The sequence below is a fragment of the Tyto alba genome, unplaced genomic scaffold (assembly GCF_018691265.1).
Source record: "Tyto alba isolate M040663 unplaced genomic scaffold, T.alba_DEE_v4.0 Super-Scaffold_2, whole genome shotgun sequence".
Taxonomy (NCBI): domain Eukaryota; kingdom Metazoa; phylum Chordata; class Aves; order Strigiformes; family Tytonidae; genus Tyto; species Tyto alba.
In genome coordinates, this window is record NW_024881282.1 from 27,322,466 (window position 1) to 27,345,885 (window position 23,420).

Below are 23,420 nucleotides of genomic sequence, written 5' to 3' on the forward strand. Positions count from 1 at the left end.
AAGTATAGTAAAAAGTCATCAAAATTCACTTTTCAGAATAAAGCTTGACCTCCCTGTTGATTGAATACACAAGGAGCCAACAGACTGTAAAACATATGTACCTCAAAAGCTGATTTCAAACTGAAAAACAAGTTCACAAATACTTCCATTATTCAACCAGCAACATTTGTGAATTCACAGACCATGAGGTGGAAGTCACTATGAAAATGAAAAGCACAACTGAGATCTGTAAACAGTGAAACGGAATTCCACAGCCATGAACAAACTAGTCTCAGTATGTTCCCTGCTAATTCTCTAAAAATCAAGCTTACATGCTTTTATACTGACAAAACTCTTACAGACACATTACATAATGGTTGCACAATACAAACTAAGCACTAGCATTCCCCAGTGTTTCACTAATCTTTGTCAGGATATATTCCTATCCTGTACAATATTTTATGATCTGTCTGTTCTCCATGATGGGGTTTCAGTTTTTAATATATGATCCTTAAATTTGAATTTCATCAAAAAACCCCAAAGCTAGTAGATATTTAATATTTTTCAGATAACTTTTCAAAGAAGCTTCCAGGGTTTCATGTTGTATTTTTATTTGATCAATGGTTCCTATTTTCCCTAGTGCTTTCTTTTATAAAGGAGACATAGAGTAGCAGCATGCTAGACTTGACATAAGATATAGAATATAAGCAACATATGCATCAGAGAGCCAGAGTGGCTGCATTTTTTTTTTCTGCTTTGTTTTGTTTTGCTTTAAAAAAAAAGAAAAATAAAGAAAAGAAGCATTTTTTCTTAAGCTACTGTGGTGGGATGACCTTGGCTAAATGCCAGGTGCCCATCAAGCTGCTCTATCACTCCCCCTCCTCAGACGGACAGGAGAGAGAAAATATAACAAAAGGATTGTGGGTCAAGATAAGGACAGTGAGAGCTCACTCACCCATTACTGTCACAGGCAAAACAGACTTGACTTGGAAAAAATTAATTTAATTTATTGCCAATCAAATCAGAGTAGTATAATGAGAAATTAAAATCTTAAAAAACCTTCCCCCCAAGCCTCCATTCTTCCTGGGCTCAGCTTCACTCCGGACTTCTCTACCTCCTCCTCCTCAGTGGCATGGGGGCACAGGGAATGGGGGTTGTGGTCAGTTCATCACACGTTGTTTCTGTTGCTCCTTCTTCCTCAGGGGGAGGACTCCTCACTCTCTTCCACTGCTCCAACGTGGGGTCCCTCCCATGGGAGACAGTCCTCAACAAACTCCTCCAGCATGAGTTTTTCTCACAGGCTGCAGTTCTTCATGAACTGCTCCAGCATGGGTCCCTTCCACAGTGTGTAGTCCTTCAGGGACATACAGTAGGGGGATAACCTGCCTCATCATGTTTTTTACCAGGGGCTGCAGGGGAATCTCAGCTCTAGTGCATGGATCACCTCCTCCCCCTCCTTCTTCATTGACCTTGGTGTCTGCAGAGTTGCTCCTCTCACATATTTTAACTCCTATTTCTGGCTGTTGTTGCTCTTGTGCAGCAGGGCTTTTTTCCCCTTCTTAAATATGTTATCCCAGAGGCATTACCACCATTGCTGATGGGCTCAGCCTTGGACAGCAGCGGGTCCATCCTGGAGCCAGCTGGCATTGGCTCTGTCGGACATGGCAGGGGCAGATTCTAGCAGCTTCTTAAAGAAGTCACTCTTGTAGCTCCCTGATACCAAAACCTTGCCATACAACCCAATACAGTTACACACATGCATATATACATACAGTGGATTCAATCATTAACAGAAACTTCTTTATCCTATTAAATAATAAAATTGTTAATTTATAGCAAATAATTTCAGATTTGAAGTCTAATCAGATGCACCTAGTTTGGGATTTTACATTATTTTGATAATACTTATAACCACAGAAGCCAAGTTCCTTTGGGGATGAATAGGGAGCTTCTCAGTTTCTGCAAATACTGGGATTACTGCTGGTAGAAAATGCTGTTTAGTTTGGAATGAAATGAGAGTCAGCATGCATCTTTCTATATATGTCTGGATATTGTCAGAAAAGTTAACCTGAGCCAAGTTCAAACCTGGTGTATTATAATAAAATACCAGTGTCTTTAGCAGAGACATATTTGCCTACCAGACATCAACAGTGAAGCTGCCTCTGACTGTTGTGAAATACAAGAAAATTTACTCATACCATAAACATCTTGAAAATAGCCTTAAAGAAGAGTAACAGAGTGTTCTCTTCCATTAGAAAAAAATACATTTGCAAGGTCTAAGGGTGTTTGTTTCAAGATACAAATGTCTGGAATAATACTGCATGTAGTCAGAGCAGATGTTTTCAAAGTTATGTTTTTGCAAAGTTTTTAACAGGGGTCTCCCTACAAAATTTTTCATCACAATTTGCTTGGGTAGGTACAGATTAGTGCTTTGCTTGATTAGTGAAAAAGTATGACTCGTGGACTAATTCCTCAGCAAAATATTGTCCTTCTTTTGCCACAGAGTGTGCCAGATTCATGTTTGTTTCCTGTTCTTCATAGTAGCGTCCCACTACATGTCTTCTCACCTAAAAGTAATCAGTTCATAAGTCTGGCCTGTGTCCCCTTTTGCAACACATTTGGTCTGCCCTCATTGTGTTGGGGATCCACGTGAAAGAACAACTTCCAGTGGCTAGCAAAGGCTGGTGGTAGACATAGGGGGCCTCCTCCTTGACAAGCATGTCTAAAAAGGAATTAATTTCTCTTACTGTAATGTGGAGGAAATTAAGTATAAAGAGGTTTTTTTCCAAAGTCTACCAAGTACTGGGCTTCCCTGGGACTGGGGAGACCAGAATTGATGCAGAAGTACCTCATGTCATGAGGAGATGCTTTTTGACTGCACCATGTGGAGGGTGCTCTACACTGGATAATCAGTAGCTGCTTAGTTCTAATATTTAAACAGATTAATATGCAAAACTTTCAATGTTAATACAAAAAGCACTTCTGAGTAGGTTTGAAAAATTGTTTGTTGTCTCCTAATATTCATATTAGATTTGTTGTGTTGTGACTGTGTTGCTAAGGTACAATGTGTTAAAGACAAGGATTGCTTTCGGAGGCACAGGAAGTTTTTCTGTGAGGAAAATTTTAAAATCTCAGACACTAAAGAGTCAATTTTTTAAACTGTAACTTTTAAAGAAATTAGCTCTCTTACTTCAAATTATGACTATGACAAGACAGTTTTAGCACTGGTTGGATTCTTCTGACTATAGGAGAACACTAATAGACTATATGTTTGATGTGTCCACCAGTGTAGGCAGTCTCAGAGACATTACTCATAGGTCATATATATATCTGTGATTAATATATTTTATTACTGATCCTGAATTCTAATTACACTTGACTTTTTGATTTATTCACTAAAATGCTCTTCTCTACAGAGAAAAAAAAAAAGCCTTCATGGCAATATCCTCTGGTCAAGTGAGATTTATACCCTATTGTAAATGCCTCTATTAGAAAGGAACAGTAGAAGTGGATGGAAAAAAGATATGCTTCAAGCCATAAGACACTTCCTGTATAAATGGGTGGGATCACGTACGGGATGATCACACAGTAAAGCTAAATAGACAAAGAAGTCCTCTACTAAACTGGGAGCTTAAAATTATTATTTTTTTTTTTTACATATTTTACACAAATATTTTATGACTGGCAGAAATAGAAATACTCTGTGACATTAATTTGCCAGTTCTTCATTGCCTATGCCAAAATATTTTCACTGTAGTATATTTTTTCTTCCTTAATTGGAGATATGACATTCGGAGGTATTCAAAGTATCTGTTGTACTGTCAGCATTATGTGGTATGGTATTTGACTTTGACATTGTCTCCATATAAATAGCAATCTTCAAGTTTATATTTTCACACTACAGTGACTTCCAATAGCTTCTAGCAGTTTGTAATTATGCAAGGGATTTTGCTGTAACGATTATTCTTGGTTACCCATCTTTAGCTCCTTCACAGAGTCTGCCCATCTGAAAATGTTTTGGTATTCATTCTCTTAGTTGTCATGCTGGGAATTGGCTCTTCCCAGAGACTGGTGAAAATCAGAAATTATTCACAGTGTCAGCAAAAATAATCTGGTATAAATAATAGCAGAGCCTGATTCTAGTGATATTCAAGCATATACTTAGCCCAGAATTTCATTTTCACTGCTGATTAAATCTGATCTTTAGTTTGCTGTAATACATATCCTTCAGTCAATGGAAATTATGAAGAAATAACACAAGTGATAATATTAACTATATATTGTCTTTCTTGAAATAATTCCTTTATAAAAATAATTATTTTTATAAATAATATATCATCAGATTAATTCAAGTCAGTTCTTACCTGTAGTAAATATTACCTTTAAGTATTTATTTCATTGTATTAGGTAATATGAAAAGATATCAAAAAAACCCACTTGTAATAGAGCGTTCATTTTTACACTTACAAAGCAATCTAAATAAGATCTGGGATCCAAATGAAATTCTCATTCTGAGACCAGTAAGTGGTTTAGTATATGTTACATAGAAAAAGAATGTCATCTAGAAATGAAAGCTGTCAAAGAAAAGTGATTTCCTTTTTGATTTATGAACAAGTGAGTTGTACTGTAACACAAAGAACTATCCCTGATAGCTTATTCTAACAGATGAATGTTAAAGATCTTTTTTTGGGGGGAACAAAGAAAAACAAAATGGTTATTATAAAATTTCTTAGTAACGCATTTTGAAGTCACAGTCAGATTCTCTGGTGTGCTCTTTTGTACTGCCATTACAGCCAAGCTGGTAGGAAATGTTAGCTCTGAGGTCTGCTGCTTTGTCACACACATTTTCCAATGATTGTGCTCCAGTTCAACAAGAATTAAGTCCAGTTACTTTTTCATTCTCTACAACATTTTACTTTTCATATTTTACATATTTTCCCAGATAGTTAGAGAAAACCCAAGCTCTTCTAGTTATTTTAACTTCAAATTTAGATGTCAAAATTCTCTGTCTACCAGTTGTGAAAGGTGTATTTGCTTGGCACTAATGACAGATTTAAGTCCCAACCTCATTAAGCAGACTCTTAAATTTGTTAGATTATTTCTCCCTCTAGAGATATCACTGCATATTCTACTCTTTTCAGTATCTTCCCTCAAAGATTGTATTTGTGGATTTCGGCACTTACTCTATGAGTACTAGTTTGTTAAGAAAAACAATGTTTAATTTAAATTTAAATGCGTTAATGTTATTGACTAGATCAGCACTACATTTTTCTTTCTAAAAGCTAGGGACCATGTTCTGGACTCCTTTGGGTACAGTTATACCATCTGTTTTCTGCCTCAGCCCAGAAGTCCTCATTCCTCTGCCAATTACTGTGAATTTTCTCATGTCCACCCCATCTAAGTCTAGTGCCAGCTGGACCAGACTATCATTATGATCATAATTCTTACTGGACCCAAACCACTGGATCAACTTTTCCTCAGCTCTGTCTGCAGCTGTGTCATTAAGGGAAGCAGCTATCTCACTTGGGATCAGAGCACCAGTGCACATCAGTTTGTATATCATCAGGGCAACCCGCTTCACATCAGGTCCCTATAGCAAAACAAAGTCACAGCATAGATGCCTTCATCATAAAATACAGAGTTTACACTGCTCTCACCAAGAATAGAATACAACGACGGTTTTGGTTTTTTTTTTTTTAAATTGTAATTATCCTATTGTTTAACTTCCAATATGAGGAGGAGGAAGAAAACAAAAGAAAAGGGAAACATAAAAGTGAAGACTGAAATGCTTCATTAAAAGGATTAATGAACATTATTATACAATGACATTGCAGTTTTTAATTTTAACAATTTAAGTTTCCTTTTTATTGCATCAACACAAGCAGAAGCTCTTCATTTGATTCACTGCTCCTCAGTAAAATGAATCAGCACAGGTAAAATTATTAAGTAACTATTAAATAAGTCAACTTATCTATAATTTCAGTGATTCTGATTAATTGCTTAGACAAGGCAATGGCAGCTAAAACTAAAATGCAGTTCTTAGGAACCAGCTATGCATGAACAGCCTTGTTAGACTTCTGAATGGTAAAGAAAAGTGAAACAGCTGCTGGGCTTTGCGATAAGTGTGTAAAATATCTCCAAACTTCACAACTGGGATGTTGATATAATACTTCTTGCTCCTATTCCGGGCAGGTGTTAAACTCACCACAATTCAAAACATTTTTTGTAGGAAAAACAATTAAACAACCCTGTAAGTATCTGCAGAGATAATACAATATGAACTTGCTTCTGTTACATTGGGTTCCGGTTTTTACACACCTAGCTGGTGTATTTCCGTGCATAGGAAACAAAAAATAAGACTGATATTTATATGCAAAGTCCTACACTTGTGACAGAATAACCTGGTGCGACAGTACAGGCTGGCACTCACTGTCTAAAGAGTGGCTTTGCAGAAAATATCTGGGGACACCGGTAAGCAAGAAGCTGAAATACGACTGGGCCCATGCAGTGCAAAAGTATAGCCTGAACTACAGTAGCTAAAGTATGGCCAGCATGTCAAGGAGGGTGATAATTCCCCTCTCTTTGGCAGTTGTGAGACTACATGTGGAATACTGTCTCCTGTTTTGGGTCCCTCACTACAACAGAGACATAAGCAAACTGAAGTGAGTCCAACAGGGCACCTCCAAGAGGTTACGGGGCTGTTTCCCATGACATACAGGGACAGAAGAAGGGAGTTTGGTGTGACCAGTCTCAAAGAGAAGAATCATGGTGGGAACTCACTTGCTGTCTTACACAAATGAAAGGGAGGTTACGGATAGAAGTAGGGTTTTCTCAGGAGCACAGTGAAAGGATGAGGATGACCATAAGCTGCATCAAGGGAAATTCTAGTTTGATCTAAGGAAAGTATTCTTCCCTATGAGAGTAGTTAAGCACTACCACAGGTTGTCCAGGGAAGATGCAGAATCTCTATCCTTGTAAATATTCAAAACTTGGCTGGGCAAGTTCCTTAGAAACCTGATTTATCTTCAGTGTTAGCCCAGTTATGACCAGGAGGTTGGACCAGATGATCTTGAGAGATATCTTTCAATAAAGTATTTTTTATGATCCTACAAACTTACTGCATTAAGCCAAGCAGTGTTTTCTGGGGCAACAAAATTCTTAGTAAGAGCCATAGCAATTGTGTTTACAGGTTTGAATTTATTTATTTAGTTTTGAATTACTTTTTCTAGTAATACAATGTATTACTAAGATCTTTTTCACCACTGGTTACTCCCTTTGAAAAGAAGCAGAGCCTGTCTCTTTCATATAACTGAACCGTATTATTGCCAAACAATACATAAAACCATTTTAACTGTTCCAAACACTTGTGCTGTAATAATCTGTGCATCATGTGTATGGAAAAAAAACATAATAGGCAAAATATTTGCTTAGGTCTCTGTCATTTCAATCCTTTTATTCCCGAAGCAATCTTCAGATACCTCTGACACCAAGTTTGTTGTCTACACCAATAGTTTCTACAAAATAAATTAACTGGTAAGAGAATAGAAATAGTGGCTGATCACTCTCCCAGTATTTTTTCTAACACTGAATAAAATGAGACTATAAATACATTTTATTTATAATCTCAAAAGTCCAAGGTCATTTTAGAAGACCAAAATCAGTATATATTCTAAGCAACTTCATGTATTAACACAGGTAGAAATCACACTGTTCATAGCACACAGTTCATGTAAATCATGCTATCAACTCAAACTGATTTGGAAACAAATAGCCACTTGTATAAAAAATAGATTGTTGCCAGCCCCAGGGGCTGTAAAAAGAAAAAAACCCACGCCTCTGGACCAGTGAGCAATTACCAGTAGCATGCTTCTTACATCCAAGCTGGTTTTGTGTCCCGTATTTGTAAAGCTTCTAAGCATTAATTGGTCAGCCAGATGAGGTTAGAAATTAAATTAGTTACAATCCCACTATATGACAGAATCAGTGAGTTCCCTCACATCCAGCTCATTGTACCACTTTGTCTACTTTTGTAGCTGCCATGTTGCCAGAAGGAAAAGTTACAAATTAATAAACCAACCTTTAAAAATTCATGAGGGAGCTGCAAATATGTTGAAAGCAACTGAAGCACAGAACAGTGTGAGTTTAATTGGAGAAAAATTAGCTGGGAAAAGCTCTAAGTGAGGGAAGGGTAGGAAAGCAACTAGAGAAGCTAGATTCTTCCCCTGGGCAGTGTTTGCTCATCTGAGAATTTCTATTAGCGTCACTGGAGACCACCCTGTTCCTTGTTTGTACAGTTTGTTGCAGAGGCCAAAACAAGGTAGAGAGACTTTCCTAGCTACATTTTTCCTTTTTGAATGTCCTTTCAGATTTGGGTAAGGCATTGAGCTATTTGGAAGAAACCTGACTACAAAATTTTTTCTTCCTCCTTTTCTCCATTTTCAGGCTCTTTACTTGTTTCTCTGAAGAGAAACCTTATTGGAGCAGTGTATTTTCTCACATTATTTGATTTTTTCTGTAAAAACTATGGTAATTACCTTCCATTAACCCCAGGCAAATTTAAGTTTCACTCTGTTATCTTAGCTTTATGAGGTGCCACTCTGATATGAAAAATGGATATGAGCATAACTGTTCTTGACTTCAAGCTTATGTTGTCCTAGACAAGTGATAAGAGAGCCAAGAGAGTCATACTGAACTCCAAGTTTTCCCACTTTAGTAGTGACTGTTTAATATGTGAAACTTGTATGAAACTGAAGATTCCAAAGTTCCCCACAATCAATGTGAATCCAGTTTTTGGAAAGCATAACACTCATTTGAAAGCTGACTGAATACAGGATTAGAGGGATGAGAGAAAAATAAAACCAGACTGATTACAAAGGCATTCAAACTAAATAAAGCAATAAACTGCATATTTCTCTCTTGAAAGTTCTCTCTTAACATGTTGTAGGGAGGTCTGGCTTTGTAGTTTCATTAATACTTAGGAACAGAATGTATATAGTCACTCAATCTGCTTTTCTTTCTCTTCAAATACTTTATTTCATCTTTAAGTTGCTCTTGTTTAACTTGGTTGTGTGTTTATCTGAGAATGTTAAAGGCTAAGAAATCAAATTAATCACTCAATTCCTGCATAAAACCTAAGCTGAAATGATAGGTCTTTGGCAATGACACTCAGTGAGAATTATTCTGAGACCATTTGCAAGAGAAATGCATGTGAGTCTGAAGCAGATGCATAAATTTTATCAGTCAAGTGTGGCCTTCATGAACCTTCCTTCTGGCCTTTAGAGATGTTGCTTTTCATCTTTTTCATCATCTGTACAATTCACCTTTCTTCCCAGTTTTACCTTAAATGAGTACAGAGGCATTGCTCTTGAATGGCCAGTTGACAGGCACCATGTGCAGCTTCAGTGGTTTAAACACAGAATGTGAATCCTGGAAAGAACTGCAGGGAGTGTAATTGCTTGCTCAAAAACCTTGCTCTCCAAAAGCTCCTTTGCACTTCAGAATAGGTTGTGGTTGAAGAAAATGACCTCTTGTAAACAGACCGCAGAAATACTGTGCTTTCTCATAGTGGGAAGATACCTACAACAGCCGTTAATGAAATTCTGTGTACCCAGCATCTGTCAGCCTGGAGAAATAATGACTTTCCTTGGGTCATTATCTCCCCTTATGAAACTCTACTATTTGTGGAAAAGCATTAGAGTCTGGTATCTCAAATGAAACCCTTGAGCTACTCTCAGTGTTCTCATACAGAGAGATGTCTGAACACTGATGGTTTCTTTCATAGTGGAGAACCAGGGCGATGAAGGAATCAATAAAGAGCCTATATTACTTGCATTTTACATATGTGTCACTTTTAGGGATGTTCAGGCTACACCTACACTGGAGAAATCACACAACAACTGAGACTGAGCACTGGGCCACGGTCATCCCCACTACCTATTTGCTCTTGCCTGGTTCCAGTTTTGACCTTTCCAGCCAGTTCTATGCAAGGCAAATCTGCGACTTTCTGTAGCCTGTTTGCACACAAACCTCTTAGTATCAGTCTTAGGGTCAGGCTATGGTCTCCTTTCATTCAGTAGTACAGACGACATCTCAAAGACTTGTTCCTTGCACAGTATTTTACTGATTTAGGTCATACATTTCTGTGTTAGACTGGTGTTTTGAAAATTCATTGCATGCTCCTAGAAACTGGGTAACTCAGGAGATATTTCTGTTTGCCCAACTTCCATAGCTGTTTCTTATGGAGATGGAGTAGTACACACTGGCTTATAGATCCAGGTAAAGGAATATATTTTATTTTAAAATGTGGAGGAAAATGACCATTTGCAAAAAGCTAGAGGTGGAAGAGGCATACGTGGAATGATATAAGCAAAGGCTCTGTTTCAGTCCCTGAAGGTTTCAGGCTACATTCTTCCTTGACAAAGCACAGACAATTTGTTCACTGACAGAGGAATATACTCCATAGGCTGTTGTCACTGCCTGCATGACATGCATGCCCTAGCTTCTGCTCCAGCAAGTCAGAAAGGGTATATTTCTAAGAAAAAGCTGATCTTTAATCCTTGTGAAAGGTATCTTAGTGGTACTCTGAAGGAATATATTATTCTGCTTCCTTTGTACTTTTCTGTGGTGTTAAGCATATGCATCCTGACTGTATGCATTAAATCATGATTCCCTAAACTGAAATTTATTCAAGAATCAGACATATAATTAAGAATAAACAAATTTATTGTATAGCAAGAGAAAAGTGAATGCAGAGAAAATATCCCAAGCAAACCTGCAAAAATACTGAAGTTCTTATGTGACGTGCAACTTAAATTTAGATTGCACATGTACCTTTCCCATCCCCTGCATTTACACATAACATACAGGCTTTAACAAAATCGGCCAGCTGGAGGACTTCTTCCTTGACCCACAGGCAGGCTGGGTGATGCCTCCTGAGCTAGAGTCATATTCAGTATCTATTTTTCTCAACAACATCCAGCCTACAGCTGTAAAGGTCTCATACTAATACCATCAAATACTGTAATCAGGGAAGGAAAACCTCTTTTTTTCCAAACACTCCTCTCAAATTCACTCCTGAAAACCCCCTTGCTGAGACAATGGTGGTGAGACCCCTGATAATCTCTATTACTTACCACTGCCTACTCTGTGCCAGTCAGCTCCAACCCTGACAGAAGCTGTAGTGCTCCTGACTTCAGCCTCCATTAACACAACAAAATTGTGATTTCTTCAGCATCCAAACACTTCAAGTGAGAGGCAGAGAGGATGGCAGCCAAAATAATTCATACTTGATAACTAAATAATAATGTCAACTAAATTACATTGTAATTGTGCAGGGAAACATCAGCAGCACTCTTAAGTTTCAACTGCGAGTTCTTTCAGTGATTCATTTCAGAACTTCAAAGATAATCCAACATCAGTGGGTCTTTGTAGGTAATTTTTGAGACCCCAACAAGGGATCTGCTATGCAAAACTCTTAATTCTCTAGCCTTGACATCTCACAAAGGTAAAAACTCACCTCCTGTTCAGAAAAGATGACCTGATGGCAGATATAGCTCACTACTGCTTTGAGGAAATGTTCTTTTTCTGAAATACTGAACTTGCTGGACCTGTTACAAAATCCAGCTTTTCCATGGAAATTGAGGGAGGATAGAAGCCAAAGGACCTGAGGCTGAGAGAGTAATATTTATGTTTGTATTGGCAGAATATTTATAATGGCAGTGTTATGACTATGGTCAATCTACATTAATTGCATTTATGAAGAAAGGAAAGCAGAAAGGAAGGGAACTTCTTTGCCATAATTTTCTTTTTTAAAATTACAGGGTAATTTTCACCTAAATGTTGTGAGATGGTATCATCATATTTGTTGAAAAGTTGGTAGAGGCAGAATAATATACAACTGCTATATAGTGCATTGTTTACATTTGTTTGTTTGTTTGTTTTTAATAATTTTACTTCTAAGTATTTGTGTTTCGTTCTGGGGGGCGGGAGAGGGGAAATATCTGTAAATGAAACACTTTCATATTTTATCTTCTGATGTGATAAATAATTTTATACTGATCCACCGTCTTCCTTCCTTATCATCTGAAAATTCATATTGCTTGGTTATTTCAAACTTGTTGAACTATATATAAAGTTGAATATCCCTGTAAAACTGCTACAATATTAATAACAACAGCGATATTCTTTCTGTACCCTTAAAAGGTGTTAAGGGTTAAGAAGACAGAAAAATGTTTTTCTATGCTTTCAGCTGAAATGCCAGGGCATATACTGTCAAACACGTATGAGAAAGACTAATGTGGACTGATTTCTTAATACCATAGAAGCAGAGAGAGGCAAGTATCTGTCATCCTCTCTACGTTTGATGACAGCTTCACAGAGATGTCCAAGCACACTGGCTACTGTGCATATGGGTCTTCAGTTCTTCTCATCAGATGATAGGATAATTCAGCCTAAAAGGAAACTCAGGAGGTCTCTTGTACAGCCTTCTGCTCAAACCAGGGTCACCTATGAGATCAGACTGGGTTGCTCAAGGCTCTATCCAATTAAGTCCTGAAATCTCCAGGGATGGGGACAGCACTGTCTGAGAAGCCTGTTCCACTGCCTGACTGTCCATTGGGGAACATTAGGGGAAAGCTTTTCCTTTCTCTATACCCAGTCCAAACATTTCTTCTTGAAATGGATGCCCATTGTTTATAGTTCTTTCACCATGAACCACTGTAAAGAGCCTGGCTCCATATCCTTGATGACATCCCTGTAGTCACTGGGGGGTGGTGTTGGTTCCCCCTGAAGTCATCTCTGCTCTAGGCTGAATAGGCCCTGCTCCATCAGTAACTCCTCAGAGGGCAAGTCCCCCAGCCCTCACCATGTCAGTGCCCTTCCAAAGAACTTTCTCCAGTTTATTGATGTAACTTCTGTATTGAAGAACCCAAAGCTGGATGCAGAATTGAGATGTGATTGAACGAGTGCTGATTAGAGTGGGGCAATCACTTACCTCAATACACTAATCATAGAATCATAGAATGGTTTCTGTTGGAAGTGACCTTCAAAGATCATGTAGTTCCAAACCCCTGCCATAGGCAGGGACACCTTCCACAAAGATTTATCCAACCTGGCCTTGAACACTTCTAGGAAGAGGGCCGTTCCTGTTAATACATCTCAGGTTATTGTGAGCTGCCTTTGCTGCTGGCCCTTGTTCTGCTGGAGGAGCTCATGCCTCCAGCTCCTTTTCTGCATTGCAGCCAGGTAGTCAGTCTAGTGTCACTGCAGGGGCTTCTTCCTTCCCAGATTCAGGACTTTGCATTTGTCCTTTTTGAATTTCATTAGGGTCCTGTCAGCCTGTTCCTCCAGCTTGTCTTGGTTTCTCTAAAAGGCAGCCCTGCCTAGAGTTTATCAGACAGTCTCTCACTTGCTGTTGTCTGCACACTTTTCAAGAGTGGATCTTCTTGTGGTCACTGATAAATCTGGGCCAGTGCAGATCCTGGTATCACTGCAGAGTTTTTACTTGTCTTCAGGTAGAGTAGAACCATTAACCACAAACCCCAGAGCTTGACCATCCAAACTGTTTTTTATCTATCTTGTTCTTCCATCCAGACTGTAAGACTCTAAGTTGGATACGATATAGTGATAAATGGTGTTGAAATCCTTGTTAAATTCAAGGTAAATGACATCTCTTTGGCCAAAAATCTAGTCAGTGTCCAAACAGTGTTTCTGTGGCCAGGTATGTATGCTCTAACTGAAAAAGCTGCAAGAGAAAAGCAAGTCAACTTCAAACCGATATAGTTTTTAATATTGACAAGGTCTTGTTTGACCCATCATTTGTACACTGTGATTTACAATGATTATACCTGGAAAGATCTCTCACTGAACACAAAAAGTGCTCCTACTCCCAGACTACTTTTGCCAAGGTTTAGTACAGAGCAAAGAGCAATTTTTCACAGCCATGTTAGGAAGACCTAAACTCAATTTACTGTAATGAAAATGATGATCTCTCTTTGTATGATTATGGTCCTCCCTTTAATGCATTTGACTAGTATACTTGTATTAAGAATAGGGCCACATGCAGTGAAAGAAAATATTTTTACAGTGCATATAAAAGCTTTGCCTTTTATTTCAAGATTTTGACTGAGTAAGTTCACTACAGGTTTTCAGCTTTGGAAATACTGATGAAGAAATGGCTGAACACAGTTGGAGTCTTGCAGGCTGTCATAACTCTAACAGTAGTATCTCTTGCAAAACTTTTTATCTAATCTTGAGAATCTTCATGTAAAATTGAGTATTCTTCCCTCAGACCAAACCTCTGAAATGCAGCTTTGCATGCTTTCTCCAGGCGAAATCTGAAATCATCACCCAATCTCTGTATGTTGATGAAAAAAATCCCAGTATGGCATGATGGGGGCTCCCAAACACCTGATTTTGCTAGGAGGAAGGTGCCACCTGTGCCAACAGTGCAAGTCCCGTAAAGGTATCTTCTAAGGACACATTGCCAGCTCTTCTGCAAGGCCAATACATGGATAATGGTGGTCAAGGAGAAGTTATGGTTCACTGAAAAGTGAAGAGCACGTTCAAGAACATTATTTCTTGACATTAGTCCAGCAGACTCTGAGGCTCACAGATTTCTCTTCAATTTTTGGCTCTTTATCTTTGTGTAGTTCAGGTCTGGAAAGATTGAAGTGCTTAGGAAGAGCTCATCTGAGAATGTTTTACCATTTCTATAACCCAAACATGATCTGTTCAAACTGCATGTGTGATGTCTTGTCCCTAAAGCAAGACAGACTTTTAATATAGAGTAACAGAATCGTAGAATTGTTTGGGTTGGAAGGGACCTTGAAGGTCATCTGTTTAGGCTTTTCCTCTCCAATGAACTCTAGAGTGAGTCTAAGCCCACTAAATCTAAATATATAATTGTGTATAAACAATACAGATAAGTCTTTGTGGGAAATTTGGTTTTTCTCTGAACTTACCTGCTAAGGCAGACCCTTAGATCACACAATGCATTAGAAGGGATTCCTGTGAACAGGGTTATCTGTTTCATCTTAAGGGGCATTTCCAGTTCTCAGAACAACAGAATATCAAGACTTTAACAAATTAGCCTTTGCCCACAGTTACCTACTTTTCAGAAATTATATGCTATTCTTCTTAAAGGATTTTACCTTCTCTTTAGCCTGTACAACACATCTAGTTATCCCATGTCTCCTCTGCAATAAGTGTAAGTAACACAAGTAGCGACAAAAATTATTGTGTTCTTAGATGGCCTTAGTTTCTCTTTGGAGATGTCTGTTTCTTCCCATCAGCTATGAAGAGACCCAAGGCTAAGGTACTGACATAGGTACCTTAGCTAAATACCTGAGGTTATGTGGAATGAGTCAGGGACTCATAGCACAAACACACTACAGGAATGGCTATTTCTAGTTTCTTTCTGCATACTATTAAGAAGACAGAAAAAAAAAAAAAAAAGGTGTCTAAGCCTTGAACTAATTTTATTAATAAAGTGTTAAACCTTTTTTACCTTCTGTTATACTTTCAGCTTGTCTTAATGTCAAATGCTGTGTAACTAAGTCATGTCTTTTTGTGAACCATAACAGGGCTGCTAATGAAGCCCTTAAGGTTAGCTATTTAGAAAAACCTCTAATTTAAATTACAACATTACCCTAGTAATTAAATATTATTATCTTTTCTGCACAGCAGGCAGAGTAAAATGTTCCCTTTTCCTGTTCATCCACCCAAAAAAATAATGAGCCAGATCCTGTACTTGAGCAACAGGGCATAGGCATGTTGCACAATTTCTACTTGCTAAAGGTCTGCATTGCTCTTTCTTTCCCACAAATGTTAAGGACCCTCATATTTCTCCAACATTATTCTGGAATGAAACACATTCAAAGCATAAAATCCATGATTTGATATAATAAATAGAAATCCAGAGGTGAACCTCCTCTGGCATGTTTTCTTCTTTTATTCATACGCATTCACCTTTGGCTTTCTCCTGTTCTATCAACTCCTTGCTTGTTTGCAAGTGCTCAACAATAACTGAACTTATTATCTCCCAAGCAAAAGAGTTTTCACTTTCTTAAAATCTTTCCTTAGAATGTTTTATTCTTGCTAAATATATCAACAATCATTTCTTTAGCCGTTTGCCTTGATAAAACTTTGCATCTTTCACTAGAGGAGTATTTATACAATAATTGTTTCCACAATAATGGAAACAGTAAATATCAAATTAGAATGGCAGGACCTGAATTAAAGCAGAAGGATTTTAAAAGAAAAAAAAAATATATATATAAAACACCCTATTTGGAGATTCTACAGAGATTATAGAATTCAAACCCAGAATGAAACTAAAACCCGAGTAGAAATACTGATGGATTTCTTGTGTCAGGGGTGAACAGAGAGGAGGCAAAGAAACACAGCAACTTAAGTAGTTGGCACTGTCAAGATGCTATTCAATCATATGTACCCAGGACAGTGAAATCTGTCCCTCCAGAACAGACACACAGTTTTATTGAACTGGTCAAGAACAGTGATAAATCACTGGATAGTAAAGAAAAGAAACAGTTCTTACCAAATCACACAGCTGTGTGACCGATGTTCTCTAAGAAACACCACCAGTTGCTATTGTATATGGTATTGAGGGGCAAGTGACAGTATAAAATGGTGATGCCAAAAGGCATTTTCCTTCATGTGCTAACACTAGTAGATGACGACATTCCAGAGAAATGCTGAATATTGCAAAACTGGACACCCAAGTTGAAATAAATACCATTATAACTTTAGCTATAAACAATGAGGCCTAAGACAGTCATCAGGACTTCTCTTCACCAGCCAATGGTAACTGCAAAGGGCAAATAATCTCATTTTAGACTAAATGAGCAAAATAATATTATGGAAGTGTCTATTCCTCTCTGTGAATGACTACCACAGACTAGGGATCCAGTCTGAGATTGAAACACCTAAATTTAGGCGTATGTAAATAGTGTGCATTCTTTAAGTTCCCATCATCAGTGACTATAATTATTACTGCGAATTGATCCTAGGAATAAATTTACCTTACATCTGGAGATACAGTTCTGTTACCTACATACAGACATCTAGTGCTGTTTCAGATGTCCTGAGGTATTCTGGCCTGTGGTTCCTGCTCTGGAAGGGCACATATCCCCTATAATCATTGTGCGATATCTACCAGCTGTTTATTCATCTCAGATATCTTAGGTAATCTCAAATAACAACAGACAGCTGTACTTAGGAAACTAAGTTGATTGTTAGTGCCTGTCCAGATGAATCATGTTCTAGGACCTACTGACTGTAAATTAGTGAGTGTAACAGGAACTTACACACCTAGCTTTCCTGTAAACAACAGGTAGACCTTAAAGAGGCTTCAATTCCTACATGTCTCCTATCATTTCATGTGTCCAAGTATATGCAAGACGTGCACAAGACTTAAGATATACAGAAAACATGCGTTATTGTAGAAAGGAAAACTATTGATCTGTTGAATCCCTGAAATACCTTCTAATGTGGAGTGTTCAGGATATGACATGTACGGGAAGAGTCTGAAATCTCAAATCTTTGTCCAGGGCTGGCTAAGCATTTCCCTAAGCAGGAAAAAAAAAGAAAAAAAACACCAAAAACACCCAACCAAAACTGAAAGCAGTTACATATCAGATAAGCAGAACAGTTCCTAAGGGTGTCTGCAAAGCATGACATGTAGCACATATAACCTGCTAAATGGTTTACTTCGATTATTTTGAGGCCAAATTTAATATAAATATAATTGGAAAAAAAACATGTGCTTTCAGTACTCTCCTCCATTTATTGTGGTTCAGCATGCCTTCTCACTGGTTTTAAGCTGTGTCAGGTCCTGTAAATTCAGCACCATATAAATGTAAGTGAAATTACCAGGAAAATTAAGCAACACAGAAGTAGTAGAAAGACTGGTTATATTCTATATTCATTAGTGACACTGATGAAATAAAACTGATTTCTTTAGGCAACAAAACTAGCAAACTTTTCACAGTCTTTCAGTAAAAACTCAGCATGCTTTTTTTTTTCCCCCAATCCTTCCTTCAGTCCCCACAGCAGTGCTTAGCAGATATTAATGTGCTGGTTTCCAGATAAATTGGGCTGTAACTAATAACAGCAATTTATTCTGGAGTTTTGCCCTCAACAGGAATAATCTTTACTTTGTTGTCACATTTTAAAAGAAAGTTAAGAATTTATTTTAAGGTAGAAAAATGAATTATACTGTATTCACAGAAGCAAACAGAGAAAAATGCCCTTTCTTGTCCCAAGAAGACATTGTTTTAGGCAGATACAAACTATACAAAGTCCTCAAAATTTCACTGAAGCACAAGAAATAGAGCAGTTCTCTGGCAGGTCTAAGTAGGAACTTTATCATGTAACACAAAAGCAGAAGCTGAGTCAATGGGTGCTGTGGGGTGCTCTAACCATACCCTCTTTCTGATGAGGTAGGTTGAATTAGTTTCATTAATTAAGCAGAAATGAACCATTAGATTATTTGTTTTGCCAGTGTCATGAATGTATTGTCCACAAAACAATTAAAATACAAGCCTTAAGGAAGAAAGAAAAAAAAGTGATTCCTGCTCTATTTACTGTACTCATCATCATCTGGAGCTGCAATCAATCTTACAATGAAATTATTTCTCTCAAGCTGCCCTATCTGTAACCACCTTGAAATCTGACCTGAAGCACACTTGTCAACTTCATTCAGAAAGGACTAAGACAATCCCCCCCAGGCAGGGTAAATTGGCACTCTTCATGGTTATGGCACTCTCAAGGAGCATCCCTTCAGACAGAGGAAGGAGCTCATCTTCCCCTTCAGGAATCGAGTCACAGATGTGAGTAAGGCACAAGGAAACTCAACCTACATGGAATTCAGTGACTGGATGAATAGCCAAGAGGCACAGATAGCAATCCAAGTGATTATGCCATAAAGATTTAAGTGATTAGTGAGTTTAAGTGATTAGTGAGTTTACATACTTACAAAGTTAGACAGAAGCTGCAGATACCTGTATTTTATTTGTGAATCTAATATGCAATCATCTTTCCACCATCACTGAGCAAGCTGGTGGCAAAGGAAGGACTAAAATCCATTGTTCTGTCTACTTACATACTGTTTCTTCTGTAACTGAGTCTAGGAAACAAGTTATCTTTCATGACCTGTGTGTATTTACAAGGGTTTTTATTCCTAAGAGTCCTGTTTGATCTGTTCTATCTCCCCAGATGGAGTCATTAAATTAAGAAAAATAAGATTCAACAGAATCTTGTGAGGGTCCTTAGGTCTGAGACACTGTTCTCCTGGTGCTCAGCCTAGGGAATGATTGTATCTAAGCCTCAAGCTCCTTCTACCTCTTGCTGTGTGTAGCTTCCCTCTATGGGAGGCAAAAGCAGTGGCAGTGGATGGAGCCCAGGAATATTTGTGGTAGTATTGCTCCTGTAGATAGGGCAATAGAGAATGGGTAATTCACTAAGAAAAGAGAGGCAGTGTTAGAAAAAAGAGGAGACAAAGGGTGACAAAGCAATAAATATGGATCTTGGGATTCCAGAGTGTGTCAATAAAAAGGAGAAAAGACATTTAAATGTATCACAAGGAAAAGCTATTGACATGGTATCAAAAGAATATAGAGTCTCAAAGTATATTTTATGTGTCCAAATAAACACCAAAGGAGTTCTTAATTTTTTCAGCTGTCTCATTCAATCCAAATTATTGACTGAAAGCTATTCTAGTATTTGGACTAAAAATGAAACAATAGATTGTGAAAGCTTAAAGTTCAAATAAGCATTATCAGAGTGTGGGCAAATTCCCTTTACTAGTGATATCTCCATGGCGCATCACAATTTATCAAGCCTTGGGCTAGAAGGAAGTGGGTCCAAGGAGAATGGGAGACACTGCTGGTCTATGCCAAAGGAAATGGCCTGATGATGATCTGATGAAGAGGGAATGGAGTGGGGAAGAATGTCATCCTATTCCTTGCATATGAAAGCCAAGTGTTTCTGTAAGGAGGACTTGTTAATAGTTTTGTGTGAACATTTTATTTTCAGTATGGGAGGAATGGAGGCAGTCAGCAGATGGAAATTCCACAACATCTCAGTCTGGGGCTCATCACCCAGCAAAGCTAACTAACATGAGCTGTGACTTAGGTGCTCTTGCAGGGGTGGGAGGAAGAACAGCCAGATCCCCAGCAAGTATATGAAGGGAGGAAAGAGGGCTATAAATTCCTATAGTTATAGGTTTACATTAAAAATTAAATCCTGTGCACTACTTTATTTATTCACTTTGTTCAAGATTTTTTTTCTCTAAAATTTTGTTTGTTAAGCAGATGTTTAGTTATTCTAAGTAGAAAAAATTAGCTCATGGTGCTAAGTCTACCCCAGGTGTGTAGGGAAGCTTGTAGGCACATTAATAGTGACTCCTTCAAACCAAAAGCCAACTTCTGTTGCTGCCAGTCACATCCTAACAGAAGGGCTGTGCACTGCTCGTTAAGGATATGCACTATGGGTTGTTCCTGCTTGAAGCAGACAGCCCAGCAACATTTCTTTTAAGGAAGAGGCAGAAAAGGAAGTGACATGAGAGATTTCCAGTGTACTTTATTAAGAGCAAGTCTCCTCCTCTTTGAGTTAATTACTTCTATCAAGTGTTCAAAGTAAAAAGACATTGGTGTCAGTTCATGAATAGTTTAACTAGAACTGTGATGAGAGGGGTTGCAACTTGTGTGTGGCATATAGCATTCAAAGGTTATTGATGCCTTCTGAGACATCATTAAAAAGTTAGTGCTGAAATTAATTTCCCTTTATGTGGGCTCTAAGCCCTCTTCTTCAGAAGCTGAAATGTCTGTTACCACAGGGTAGAAATCGCAGTTGATGCAGTAAGTTGTCTAACTTGAATCCACATTTGCAATGCCTAGTGAAGTTACTCTTCTCATTGAAGTACCCTGTTTCGTTATCCAGACAAGAGATCAGAGAGAGTTGTCTCTGGAGCTAACTTAGATGTCTTATCTTGAGCAGACAGGATCTCCCTCTGTGCATACCTCTGTCTTTTGACTGTATAAGGAATTTGCTCACATACTTTAGGAGGACTGCTTCACCACACATTTAAAATGTAGGCACAATTAAATGCTGTACTAAGAAGATGTGCTCCCACCCTGTGATTAAAGAACGTTTTTTTCTAGCAGCAATAAGCACAGCTTCCGTATGGACACCTACACTTCATTCAGTTCTGAGGTAATAAATAACCAATTAGACAAAGACTTTAAATATGTGTAGCAGATAATCTATTTACATAATTTATGCTATTTGACAATCTGTGGAGTCTTTATCTATAAACACAGAGACTTTTACATGATTTACAAAGCAAACATATGACCTGTTTTAGAGTACCTGGCTCTTTGATGGAAAAATGTTTATCAAACTTTTTGAATACTATGGCTGAAAGTCTGCAGAAAAGGGTCTTTTGGAGACATGGACCCAAACGTGCATACATCACCCCTCTCCGTTATGGGATTCATAGACTAAACACATCTTCCTTGGGTATCAAAAATGTCCAAATATTATCAGAGTCCACTTTTTGTGGGGTTTTGTTATTTTTTACATGGAGACTTCTGACTGCACCTTTCCAGTCTTTTGACAAATATTCACATACACAGTGACTTGCTAACACATGGCTTCTGTGTTTCTGTTTATCTTTCAGGTGTGGTTTTTATTTAAACTGTCCTGGTTTGGGCTGGAATAGAGTTCCTGTTCGTTTTAGTAGCTGGAGGAGTGCTGCAGCACACTAAGACCCCAGGGGCTCCCCAGGTCCTAGTGCCCTCACCTGTGTGCGGGGGCGGGGGGAGCACAGCTGGAGGGCTGAGCTGGGATTGGCTGATATTCCATGTCATGTGACATTATGCTCACTATATAAAGGCAGGAGAGGGCTGGGAGAGGCTGCCACTTTCTGGGAGTGTGGCTGTGGTGCCTCTGTGTTTGGGATCACCAGCCGGGAGCAGGCGGGTGTCAGTCGGCGGGTGGTGAGCAGCTGTATTGTACATCACCCGCTGATACTGCTGTCAGTGTATTATTCTGTTACTGTTATTAAACTGTTTTTATCTCAACCCCTGAGTCTCCCTTTGCCCCTCTGATTCCCTCCCCATTCCCAAGTGGGGGGAGGGTGGGTGAGCGACTGTGGGGTGTTTAGCTGCTGAGTAGGCTCAAACCACAACATAAATACGGGAAAATTCTTAGATGTTGTGGTTTCCAAAGTCAGTTCTGCTTGCAGGGTCAATAATTCAGGTTTTTGCATCTGAAAGAGTTTTAATGAGAAATTCATTACAGTAGCTAATAAAATTATTCAAAATCAATCTGTGTTACCAAAGGACAATTCTACTCTCTGAGACAGTCACAAAACTTGACTTAAACTGTATTGCTGACAGAAGACTTCTTCAGAAATTTCCAGCATTTCTAGACATATCTTATATTCCATATGTGAATAAAAACCAATGTTTGCAACAGAATGGCAGTTTAAACATTAAAAAACATTAGTAAGAACATGGCAACTTCTAATTTCAGTACTTTAAAATTACTTTCTGTAAGCATTGTCAATATATTAAATTTTGATAATTTTTGCTTTCATATTTATACTGCTTTGTATAATAATATGATATGGATGATATTAGGTATAAGTATAAGCATTGTCAAAAATGTTAAAGTCCAAGTGAAATAAGAAACTGCAGTCAAACAAAAAGCTTTATGTTATTGAAATGAAATGTTTAGACATCAACATGAAATGTCAGATTTGAAATGACTTAACATGTTTTAAATGAATATTTCACTGAATTTGTGACATTATTGTGAAACATTTCTATTTCACTGAGGCTGTATTTTGCATTAAAAACTAGTGAAGAACTGATGACTGCATTTTGAAAAGTCCTCTTTTGAGCAGGAACAGATGGCTCTTATCAGAAACAAAAAACTTTTTTTATCCTGCACCACCACTTTCCTAGAAAACAAGAATTGATCTATGAAATGTGAATATCATATCATTTTATTTAAGATTTAATTGACCAATTAATGATTTAGTGATATTGCTCATATCAGTAATCATTTCTGTATGTTTTATGGGAAGATACAGGTTTATGTTAACAATTGATCCATGATGTGTGTTTACGATGTGGGGGAGTCCTATATCACTTCCTGTCTGCTTGCAAACAAGTGAGCAAGCTAGTCTGAAGCGGATTTCCCTGAAATTCTTAATAAAGCCTGTATTTTTGTTAAATCTGTATGTCTTTACCTGTGTTAAACTGTTAAAACCCACTCCTTCTGTCACTCTTTCTCTGTCTTTTTGCCAGTTCAGGCTCTACAGGTGCTAACAACTCAGAAAACCACGGCCTGCCCCTGGGAAGTAGGAACTGCTAGAAGACCAACTAGAGGTATTTGGGAGAGTTTAAGTAGTTAAG

At 38.0% G+C, this 23,420-nt stretch overlaps 1 protein-coding gene across 2 annotated transcripts in view; it reads right to left on the reverse strand.

The window, feature by feature from the left end:
• The window catches only part of TRPC4 (transient receptor potential cation channel subfamily C member 4), a 156,066-nt gene that overhangs the window by 41,852 nt on the left and 90,794 nt on the right, over window positions 1–23,420 (reverse strand). The window lies entirely within an intron of this gene.